Source organism: Rana temporaria, chromosome 8, assembly GCF_905171775.1.
Source record: "Rana temporaria chromosome 8, aRanTem1.1, whole genome shotgun sequence".
In the NCBI taxonomy this organism is placed as follows: domain Eukaryota; kingdom Metazoa; phylum Chordata; class Amphibia; order Anura; family Ranidae; genus Rana; species Rana temporaria.
Genome location: NC_053496.1, coordinates 92,080,877 through 92,091,810, shown reverse-complemented (window position 1 = coordinate 92,091,810; position 10,934 = coordinate 92,080,877). Strand labels below are relative to the sequence as shown.

The window sequence follows — 10,934 nt, the reverse complement described above, 5'->3', positions numbered from 1 at the left end:
TATTCTATCTGTATAGTATTTTAAGTCTATCATGTACTCTATCTTGGGCACCACAACCAGGACACTACACTCCCTCCCTAATCAATGTCTCTACAAAGCTGAAAGAACCGCTCCACAGAGCCCTCTACTGGTCACCTCTGCGTACCATCTATGAGAAAACCAGGCTTTGCAATCAGACGCGCAGCTGAAAAGAAAAGCTACTCTCTGATTGGCAGCTGCACCCGATGTGGGCGTGGTGCGGAAGGATTGGCTGGTGGATGTCAATAGACGGCGGGTTGCTCCGCCCTCCACTTCCCTATAGCAGCAGCTGATCGGTAGTCGCTGCCAGGACGTGTGTGTGTGTGTTGTCACTGCGATCATCGGGGGACAGCGACGCTCCCGGGAGTACGGAGAGACTGACGTCATATACAGGTCAGAGACAACAACTCCCAGCATGATGGGCAATCCACTATGTATAGAACCTGATCAGGGGAAGGCAGCATGGAAGTTCTGTACAGTGCAAGGGAGAGAGTAACACTGTGTGCAGAGGGGGGCTGGGTCCTGTCATATGAAGTCATCTGTACAGGAATGATAATATAGAGAGCTGTCACCTGTACAGGAATGATAATATAGAGAGCTGCCATCTGTACAGGAATGATAATATAGAGAGCTGTCATCTGTACAGGAATGATAATATAGAGAGCTGTCAACTGTACAGGAATGATAATATAGAGAGCTGTCATCTGTACAGGAATGATAATATAGAGAGCTGTCAACTGTACAGGAATGATAATATAGAGAGCTGTCATCTGTACAGGAATGATAATATAGAGAGCTGTCATCTGTACAGGAATGATAATATAGAGAGCTGTCATCTGTACAGGAATGATAATATAGAGAGCTGTCATCTGTACAGGAATGATAATATAGAGAGCTGTCATCTGTACAGGAATGATAATATAGAGAGCTGTCATCTGTACAGGAATGATAATATAGAGAGCTGTCAACTGTACAGGAATGATAATATAGAGAGCTCTCACCTGTACAGGAATGATAATATAGAGAGCTGTCAACTGTACAGGAATGATAATATAGAGAGCTGTCACCTGTACAGGAATGATAATATAGAGTGCTGTCATCTGTACAGGAATGATAATATAGAGAGCTGCCATCTGTACAGGAATGATAATATAGAGAGCTGTCATCTGTACAGGAATGATAATATAGAGTGCTGTCATCTGTACAGGAATGATAATATGTGGTGCTGTCATCTGTACAGGAATGATAATATAGAGTGCTGTCATCTGTACAGGAATGATAATATAGAGAGCTGTCATCTGTACAGGAATGATAATATAGAGTGCTGTCATCTGTACAGGAATGATAATATGTGGTGCTGTCACCTGTACAGGAATGATAATATAGAGTGCTGTCATCTGTACAGGAATGATAATATAGAGTGCTGTCATCTGTACAGGAATGATAATATGGAGTGCTGTCACCTGTACAGGAATGATAATATAGAGTGCTGTCATCTGTACAGGAATGATAATATGTGGTGCTGTCACCTGTACAGGAATGATAATATAGAGTGCTGTCATCTGTACAGGAATGATAATATAGAGTGCTGTCATCTGTACAGGAATGATAATATAGAGTGCTGTCATCTGTACAGGAATGATAATATAGAGAGCTGTCATCTGTACAGGAATGATAATATGTGGTGCTGTCACCTGTACAGGAATGATAATATAGAGTGCTGTCATCTGTACAGGAATGATAATATAGAGTGCTGTCATCTGTACAGGAATGATAATATAGAGTGCTGTCATCTGTACAGGAATGATAATATAGAGAGCTGTCATCTGTACAGGAATGATAATATGTGGTGCTGTTTTCTGTATAGATATGGTTATGCAGTGCTGTCATTTTTTACATGTATTATAGTACAAAGTGCTGTCACCTGTCACCTGTACAGCTGCTGGCAGTCTGCTCTGTGACAAGATGTAAACCCCGTACAGAAAGAGATATGGGGGTGCCATTGCTGTCCTAGTAATGCTGGTTGATTGGAGGGAACCATACCTATAGGAGGAACCATATCGGCAGATCACCGGCTTCCAGTTGTAAAGTGAAAGTGATCCAGCAGCTGTATACCCGCCAATCACTTTCTTGGTGCGGGCAGCGCAATCCCTCCCCCTGTGTGGTTCCCAGGGTCTCCTGCTCCTACTGGAAGCCTGGGGCCACATCGGAGGGATTCAAAGTGGTGGGCGGGAGGAGACGGATAAACCGATGTTCTTCAGACTTCTCTGCCCAGAGTGATACCAGAAGCAACAATGATTAAGGAATGAGCCAGATAAACCTACAACTGAACAGATCTCTGCTTAGTTGCATGTTAGTTGCCCCCCCCCTGTGTCTCCATAAGCTGGTTATATGCCATAGATTTTGGTATGAACAGTCATACAAATTTTCTTACAAGTGTTTGTGTGAAAATCCATGGCATATAGCCAGTTTAAGGTACTTCCCTTTATCTCTTGCTTATCAACCCAATCCAGTGTCTACTAGAACAGGGCTAGGCAAGCATTCCTGGCACATCTATGTTGGCACTTGTTCCAGGTGATTGGCCACTCAAGCACAGCATTGTGGGAAGCAGGGGTTCTTGCATGCCTTGTTTATAGGGACTTATCCTGGCAGTGTCGGGGCTCTGGAGGTGGCATAAATAGCTAAGGATAAAAGTGTGCCAGGATGTAATGCCTGGCAGCTCTTTACCTGCTGCCCCTAAGGCTGCATTCACATCTGAGCGACAGCCGCGATCGCGTGTAGCGGCGTATTTTGCCGCGAGTACAAAACTTTCACTTTTTTTTTTTTTTCTCTCAAAGTCTTCCCATTGCTGTCAATGGGAAAACGCCTATGTCGCCTGAAAAAAAGACCCCATTCACACCTGAGCGACAAAACGCCGGACGCTTCTGTCGCCGGAGGGGAGAATTCCCATTGCTGTCTATGGAGATGGTTCACATCTCATAGACGCCGAACGCCTGTCGCCTGAAAAAAAGTCCCGGACCCTTTTTTTCAGGCGACATAGGCGTTTTCCCATTGACAGCAATGGGAAGACTTTGAGAGGGGAAAAAAAAAAAAAAGTGAAAGTTTTGTACTCGCGGCAAAATACGCCGCTACACGCGATCGCGGCTGTCGCTCAGATGTGAATGCAGCCAAAGGGTCCGGGACTTTTTTTCAGGCGACAGGCGTTCGGCGTCTATGAGATGTGAACCATCTCCATAGACAGCAATGGGAATTCTCCCCTCGAGCGACAGAAGCGTCCGGTGTCGGGCGTTTTGTCGCTCAGGTGTGAATGGGGTCTAAGCGTACCGCTACATGAGAATGGCGACCCAAAGTGATCCCTGCAACCGCCTTGCGGCTTCACAGCCTGGTTCCCTACTGCACATGCACGAGTCACGTTGCGCATCCTGACTGGTCCCTGATGTCTTTTGGGACCTGTGTGTCTCCCAGAAGACAGCGGGGGGGGGGGGCCCGGACATGGCGTAGATGGTCGCAGAATCTGAAGTGGGAGCAAATACCTGTATTCGACAGGTATCTGCCAACATACCCCCCCCCCCACCTTCTGAAAGGTGCTAAATGTGACACCGGAGGGGGGGAGGAACCGGATAAGCGGAAGTTTAATTTTTGGGTGAAACTGCACTTTTAAGTCCCATTTACATTTACCTCACGCTAACCAGAGTGGTTTAAAGTGTGGACAGCAGTCCATTTTGGAATGTTATGTGGCAGGGCGTGGTGTGATGCGCATTTTATTTGCATGGTGACATTCAGAACTATCCAGTGAGGTGCGATGATATGCAAGCATGTTTGAGAATCCCACATCTCTGGAACGCAGCGAAACGCAGCATCCTGGTATAAACATGACACATATTGTTTTCTGTGTGTCATTGCAGTTACCTGTGTTTATCCATGAGGAAAATCTCAGGTAGCTGCACATCATGTGAACGACCCCTAAAATAGTCCTAAACGTGTTATGTCCTATCCACTTTGAGACCTTTTTTAGACATGGGCTTCAGCCTTTATAGGAGCAGTGTATAGAGAGACCTATTGACAACTTTTGGCAGGCTTCAGGCAACCTAAGGCCTGGTTTACACTTGCGGTTGGGGAAGGGGCAGTCAAAAAAACATGGTTGAGCTGTGGTTTTACTGGCCCCCGAATACTCAGTTCAAACTGCAAGGGAAGTGAATGGGCTGTTCACATGCCACAAAGATTGCATCAAGACGAAAATCAGTCCCCCCCACCCTGTTTCATTTGGTGGGCAGTACCACTCATTGTACGCAACCCAATCAACTGAATGCACATGGTTGCAGTGCAGTGGTGCTGGTTTTTAGGCATTAATAAAGGCAGGTGACCGTACATCTCTTCACCACTTATCAAACATTCCTGAAGAGCGATCTACTGTAGCTTTAAACAGGCCCTTAAAGCTGAATTCTTTGGCATTTCTCCAAAGGTCATTTCTTACCTTTAGGCAATTTCACCATTATGTTCAATACAGGTGTCCCCCCCCACTAAGAATTCCCCTTTTGAATCAGTCAGAAGAGGGCCTCTGTTTCCTTAATGTTTACATTTAGTAAGACCCTGAGAGGGGTCTTGTAACATCCCCCATATTCATTTTACTGTAGTGGAAAGACCCAAGAATCTTGTACACCAGGTCCGACCTGCCCACTTCATTGTTTGGTTGACAGACCAGGGGATTCCTGCCTGTTCTTTCCCACCCACCATTACCTTATACTTTGTATATTTGAAATCTATACAATTTTACATTGAGGAGCATTATTCTGAAATTTTCGACCGTTTTTGGACGCAGCTTTTCACAGATTGGTGAACCTCCGCCCATCTTTACTTCTGAGACACTCTGACTCTCTAAGATGCTCTTCTTATACCCAATCATGTTACTGACCTTTTGCCATTTTATCTTAACTTATAAGTTGTAGAACCCAGTAAGTGGTTAGAACCACTTGGACCCCTTTCACGCTAAAACAGCCTCTAAAGCATTGGTCGTTTTTGTGGTGCTTAAGCTGCAGTTTTCGGGCGCTAGCGGGTCACTTTTTGTAAAGTCATGTGACAACGGGACCTTAAAAAACCCTAAAAAATACACGTTTTGCCTTCCTATATTTTATCAAGTCTCCGCTACTTCTATTACATCACCTCAAAATCGAAAGCCTAGCATTTTTTAGGTGTTATGTACATCTCACCCCTATATGTGTATGTGTGTGTGTGTGTGATATATATAAATAAATTAAACATGTTGCTTCCATCAATTTCAAAGTTCCTTATTTTTTTTCTTAAAATTGTACATTTTCTCAGTTTAAAAATGTGATATTTTTCTATATTCTTTTGTGCCTAAAATATGGGTTTATGACATTTGCAAATCATTGTGTTCTGTTTTTTTTTTTTTTTTTTATGTAGATTTTTCAGTGTCCCAACTGTTTTGAAATTGGGGTTCTTTGAATGAGAAGCCACGTGACTCCTGGTCTGTCGCACCCACCCACATGGTGGGTGGGTGCAAAGGTTATATAGCAGGTTGAACAAAAAAAACCTGACAAATTCATACATCGGCACAACAGCAGGGCCCCTCCAATGGGAATACACAGATCAGCACTGCAGCCATTGGCTGCAAGCGCTGATCGAATGCTGGTTTTCCAGGACTGCTCGACAGAAGCCATTCTAATGACCAAGAAGCGATTGGATGGCAATGCAAATCAGCACCTAGGCCTAACCTAAGTGCGACTTTTCATAGACACCCACAATCCCACCCATTGAGAACTACAGTTCCCTTTTGCGTTCTGGGAAGGGAATTGTAGTTTGTAACAGCAGCGCCATACAGTGATCCTCCTTCTTGAGCCCAGGCATAGCTAAGCTTTATGAATGTAAAAGATAATGTCACAGATTATAAGGAGGTATGTTTTAAATTAACTCGGGTGTTAAAATAATTGGTATATTAACCATTTGCCGACCAGCCGCCGTCATTCTACGGCGGCAGGTCGGCAAGATCCCACGAACCGCTGTAGCTGAATGTCGGTCCCTTTTAAGCAGGATAGCAGACATGCGCGTGTGCCCACTGCATCGCAGGGGTGCCGATGTTTGTGACCGACAGCATGAGAGGCAGAACAGGAACGTGTCTGTGTAAACGCACAAATCCCTGTTCTATTCTGTGAAGAGAGACAGATTGTGAGCTCCTAATAGCTAGGAACCACGATCTGTAATTTCCTCTAGTCAGTCCCCTCCCCCATAGTTGGAACACACAGTCAGGGAACACAGTTACCCCCTTGATCGCTCCCTAGTGTTAACCTCTTCCCTGCCAGTGACATTTTTACAGTAATCCGTGCATTTTTATAGCGCTGGTTGCAGTATAAATGCCAATGGTCTTAAAAGAGTGTCAAAAGTGTCCGATTTGTCTGCCATAATGTCGCAGTCCCGATAAAAATTGCCATTACTAGCAAAAAAACAAATTATTATAAAAATGCCATAAATCTATCCTTATTTTGTACACACTATAACTTTTTTGTAAACCAGTCAATATACGCTTGATGCAATTTTTTTTTTATTATTACAAAAAATATGTAGAAGAATACATATCGGCCTAAACTGAAAAAAAAAATAGCTTTTTAAAAAAAAAATAAAATAATTGGGGATATTTTATTATAGCAAAAAGTAGAGCTGCACGATTAATCGTCAAGAATCCGTTGCAATTCTTAACACAGGGTTTCATGATCTTTGACATGAAAATAATTTTCTCTCTGCACTTTGGTATGCAAAGAATTTCCTCTCTACTCTCAGCCAAAAGTCAAAGTCTGGGCAGCCTGCCAAGTTTTGAAAACCTTCTTTATCAGTGGAAAGTTAAGTCTAAACATTGTATCACATCAAAGGAATAAACTTCTGTATGTAAATTAGGGAACGCTTAACCACTTAAACACCAAACCTTTTTCTGACAGCTCTTTTCAAGTTAAAATCATTATTTTTTTTTTTTTGCTAGAAAATTACTTAGAACCCCCAAACATTATATATATTTTTTAGTAGAGACCCTAGAGAATAAAATGGCGGTTGTTGCAATATTTTATGTTGCACTGTATCTGCGCAGCAGTCTTTTTAAATGCAATTTTTTTGGGAAAAATTACTTTAATGAATTAAAACAAAACTAGCCAGTAAAGTTAGCCCATTTTTTTTTTTTTTTTTTTGTATAAATGTAAAAGATTTTACGCCGTAAGAATCATGATCTTCATTCTAAGCAAAAAAATCGTGATTCTCATTTTGGCCAGAATCGTGCAGCTCTAGCAAAAAGTACAAATTATTATCGCTCCCTTTTTTTTTTTTTTCTTCTTCTTCTTTTTGTTTATAGCGCAAAAAAAAAAAAAAAAAAAAAAATCGGAGAGATGGGTGCAGCGTCACACAACCGCACAATTGTCAGTTAAAGCAACACAGTGCCGAATTGCAAAAAATGGCTGGTCATTGAGCAGCCAATTCTTCCAGGGCTGAAGTGGTTAACATTATCAAACAGAAATCAGGATAGATCTGTGGGAGCTTCTGTTGCAGACTTTTCTTGAAGGTCCATTATCCAGGACTGTCATCCTTGTCCTTCCTTTATAGCCGCTATGATGCATGTGTTTGTGTTGCGAGAGGGGGTATCACTAAGCTGATGGTCCTGAAGCGAACGCCTTAAAAAAATAATAATACAAGTGAACAATGGCAGCTCCATATATCTATCCTGGCAGGTCCCTTCAAAATGACTCAGGGGACACAGCCTACTAGCTAAGTATCTCATTCCATCCTGCCATTTATCTTGTCCTGCTTTCTATCTCTATCTTGATCTCTATCTCTGTCAAGAAGAGTTAAACCCTCAGTTAGGTTTTTATTACCTGTAAGAAACATTAAGACCCCTTTCACACTGGAGCTTATTGCAGGCGCTATAGCGTTAAAAATAGCGCCTGCAATACGCCCTTAAATATCTGTCCCCATTCCCTCCAGTGTGAAAGCCTGAGGTCCTGCTAGCCGCATCTTTGGAGCGGAGAAGGAGCGGTGTGTTTACCCCTCCTCCTCCGCTGCTGCCCATTGAAATCAATGGGACAGCGTGAGCAGCACATTGCGGGCGGTTTTAACCCTTTCTTGGTCGCTAGCGGGGGGTAAATGCGCCCTGCTAGTGGCCGAAATGCGATACAAATCCGCCCATAGCGTCGGTGGTAAAAATGGCGGCGTTTTAGCGCCAACGCTATGGGCGGCACAGTGTGAAAGGGCTCTAAGAGTCCATTCACACTTTTGCGATTCCCATTGCGACTAGGGTTTTATTGAATGACAAAAAACAAAGGAAGATACAAAAATAACATGAATAAATGCAGTACAGTACACCCAGTCAAGGTACAATTCGGTCTTGCAACAGCAAATCATAAATACATAGCAGACACTTCACTTCTGGACCATCTCATATAATATTCCAAGGGACATCTGTACGGCCCACATTTAGGGATACAACTAGGCAGGAACTACTTTAAAGTCGCTGTGACTTTAAGTCGCACAGATATTAACAGGACTCATTAGGAAACATGGGGTTGCCTTGTCATGCAACCTTGGGGTCCAAAGTCACATGACAAGTCGCACAAGTGTGAATGGGGCCTTACCCTCACTTTCTATCTTATTGATGTAGTTACATTGCCAATAATCTGAGAATTTCTGTGGCAGGGAACATGGGTATTTGTGATCAGCCGCGGCCAGGAGGCCTGTACAAATCATTGACAGGCTGACAAGTGTTGCAGCTTTCCGTGTTTGCGTGTAAACGCACATCGAGTAGTTAAATGAGGTTCGTGACAGATAAGCCTGGTTGCAAGCTGCATTCAGTGCTGTTCATCTGTCCATAACTGAATGTAACCACTCAATATGCGGACAGTCGCAATGCTTGTCCGTCTGTCATTGATTTGGATAGCCTTTTGGCTGTGACTGATCACAAAAACCTTTGATCCACGCTGATTATTGCCGGTGTATGACCCTAATTGGCCGTGTGAATGAAGCCTTAAAGGAACACTCAGCCCTGGTTCACACTGGGTACGATTTGGAACGATTTGAGATGCGATTTGACATGTCAAATCGCATCTCAAATCAACGGCAATTGTCGGCAATGGCACTGTCCTAATCAGTGCGACGCCGCATCTGCGATTTCAAAAAGTAGTTCCTGTACTACTTTTTGCGATTTCGGGCCGCGATTTACATTAAATTGTGGCCGAAATCGCGGTAAAATCGCGCATTTTACCGCGATTTTGAATTCGCAGCAGTGTGAACCTAGGCTAAAGGTTTGTTTTTTATTAGATCAATTGATTGCTGTAAGCTAGAGCATTTAAATATCACTTACCTCGTTTTTCCTTTTGACATCCAAAATACAGTAATCCAGTAGCTAGATTCAGGTAGAGTATCTACTGATACGCCGAACTAACTCAGAATCTGCGCCAACCTATGTTTAAGTGTATTCTCAAACAGAGATACGCTTAAACATATCTAAGATACGACGGCTTGCGCCATGCTATCTTAGGTTGCAATATTTCTGCTGGCCGCTAGGTGGCGCTTCCATTGCGGTCGGCGTAGAATATGCAAATCAGTAGATACACCTATTCACAAACGTACGCCCGGCCGCCGCAGTACATTTACGCCGTTTACGTAAGAGATAGGCCGCCTAAAGTTATTCCATCAAATAGATGGAATAGTAATGTTAAGTATGGCCGCTGTTCCCGCGTCGAAATTTGAAAATTTTACGTAGTTTGCGTAAGTTGTCCATGAATAGGGATTTACGTTGTTTACGTCCACGTCGAAATCAATAAGCTCGTGCGGCGGACGTAGCCGCAATGCACACTGGGAAATGTAGGTGCACGGCGCATGCGCAGTTAAAAAAAAAAACGTCAGGTCAAGCCACATTAACATAAAACACGCCCCCTTAGCTAAATTTGAATTAGGCGCCATTAGGCTGCCCGCTTTAGGCTACGCCGCCGTAACTTAGCAGGCAAGTACATTGTGAATCATGTACTTGCCTCGCTAACTTACGGCGGTGTAGCTTAAATGCCTTAAGCTACGCCGCCTTAAAGTTGCGGCCATCTGCGTGAATCTGGCTACAGGTTTGAAAATGCCATTTCCTGTCTCCTCTTCTTGCTTTCCACCAGCATCTGAGCTGTTTTTCATGGTGGAAAGCAGAATGTGGCTCACCCCCTCCCTATGTCTACAGCCCTGCGTGAAGATGCTCTCTTATCCCTCACAGGTATGGAGGCTAAGCCTAATGGGAACTGTAGTTCCCATTAGGCCGTGATGTAGCAAGAATGAATGCGCACCGCAAACCAGGAAGTCAGTGAGAATAATGATTCAGGAGTGACGGAGGTGAATAAAACGGCTCGATTTCAACAGGTATCAAACTAGTTATAATGCAAAACATTACTTTTTACTTTTTTACTTTATCAGCTACTGTCAGACTTTAACTTAAAGTGGAGGTTCCATAAAAAAAAACTATTTTGCTTTAAACTGTAGCTTACGACTAAAAAAGAAAAAAAAAAGGAATTTTTTTTTTTTTTTTTACTCATCTGGAAATACCTGTTGCTATGCGGTCCCACGAAATCTGCTTTTGAAACCACCTAGGATTCTGACATCATCTCCCTCTAATGCTCCTGGGAAATGTGTGTCATCATTTCCCAGGATGCAGTGCGCTGTCCAATTATCACTCCCCATCCAAGACTTCCAGGAAGTAAGTGCCTGTAGGCTTCACAATGCCCACAAGCAAAATGACAACGGTGTAGACATAGTTTTATAAACTATCTTTTTTGAATATCTATGCGGATCGGCGGCGGATTGTAAAATAGTAAGTGACCGGATTTATATTATAAAAACGCAGGATGAAAGGACATACATTTAAAAAATGCTAATTATGGTTGGAACTCCGC

At 43.2% G+C, this 10,934-nt stretch overlaps 1 protein-coding gene across 2 annotated transcripts in view; it reads left to right on the top strand.

Moving 5' to 3' along the window:
* The first annotated feature begins 273 nt into the window (after positions 1-273).
* LOC120947175 (E3 ubiquitin-protein ligase MARCHF8-like) overlaps positions 274-10,934 on the top strand; it is a 315,449-nt gene continuing 304,788 nt past the window's right edge. For both annotated transcript variants that reach the window (XM_040362271.1, XM_040362272.1), the window contains exon 1: positions 274-411. The gene's annotated coding sequence lies outside the window, so the exon portion shown is untranslated. The remainder of the gene's footprint in view (positions 412-10,934) is intronic.